Source organism: Mesitornis unicolor, unplaced genomic scaffold (assembly GCF_000695765.1).
Source record: "Mesitornis unicolor isolate BGI_N332 unplaced genomic scaffold, ASM69576v1 scaffold19041, whole genome shotgun sequence".
In the NCBI taxonomy this organism is placed as follows: Eukaryota; Metazoa; Chordata; class Aves; order Mesitornithiformes; family Mesitornithidae; genus Mesitornis; species Mesitornis unicolor.
In genome coordinates this window covers 14975-16197 of record NW_010161922.1, presented here as the reverse complement: position 1 = coordinate 16197, position 1223 = coordinate 14975, and positions in this window count along the sequence as shown.

Genomic DNA, 1223 nt, shown 5'->3' with positions numbered 1-1223 from the left:
GGACTGGATGAGCTTTGGAGGTCCCTTCCAATCGCTAACGGTCTGGGATTCTGTGATTCTGTGAAGCGTTCAGCTTCGAATAGTTAAGAAAAAGAAAATGAGAAAGTAAAAAAAAAAAAAAAAGGAGTCATTCAGCCAAAAAAAAACCACCAAAACAGGAAACCGTCCTACGGCAGCGCCTCATTTGAGTACACCTGCGCTTCAAATGAGCCCGGCAGCACATTGGGGCTCCAGTGCCACAAAGGCTCCGTGAAGCAAGGCATGGGCTGCGGCGTGTGGCTCTGGTTCCTGCTCCCTCTCGGCCGATTTTGGGGTACGTACGCGTTCCTCGCCGCGAAATACTCGGTTTGGGTGGTTTTTTAGGGGTTTTTTTTTATTTTTGGTGAGTTATGGAGAACTTCAGAAGTCGCGAGCTGCGTGCCGGGCTGATCGGGTATAAATATTCATATAGGAGATAAACGAGCTGCATCCCTAATACGCTCCTGCCCGTCAGGCTGAGGATGAGAGACGAGGGATGAACAAAGACGGTGATGGACAGAGCGTAGCTGCATTGGTGAAGCTTTCCACCGTGTGTTTTAATGGGGTATTCATGGCACAGAGCGAATAATTTAGTCCCAGGTGTGGATGGGGGCACTGGAGATGAAGGTCCTGGGTGGTTTGTCTTGCAAAAAATGCGTTAAAAAATGTGTAAGGCGAGTGGGAAGGGATGATGCTGAGTTTTGGGTGCCTGGAGAGCCGTGCCAATGATGTCCTGGGGACAACAGTGTCCTGGATGAGCCAAAATCCCCTCCAGATGAGCTGGGACCCCCAGACCCTCTATTCCCAGATGCAGGAGGATGCCGGGGTTTCTCCTTGGCTCACCATTTCTGGAATTATCAGCCTTTAAAATCCCCCCATGGGGTTTTTTGACCGGCCAAAAGTCCCACCAGGCCAATACCTGACGTGAGGGCCGCCCAGTGTGGATCGCTCCCCGTCCTCCAGCCCCTCCATTGGAATTTGGGATGCTCTTGGACTCCTTCGCGTCCCTCTTCCAGCCGAGCTGTTTCCCCTTGTCCCAGAGGATGCTTCTCATCAGGGCAGAGGGTTTTTCTAAAATGCTGTAGGAAGGGCTTTTCCATTCAGTCATTAACGAGGAGCCTTAACCGCCGCCCGTCAAAATGGCACGTTGCTGAGAAAATGCAGCATGTGTGGGATTTACAGTAACTGCAGCAGCAGAAAAGTGT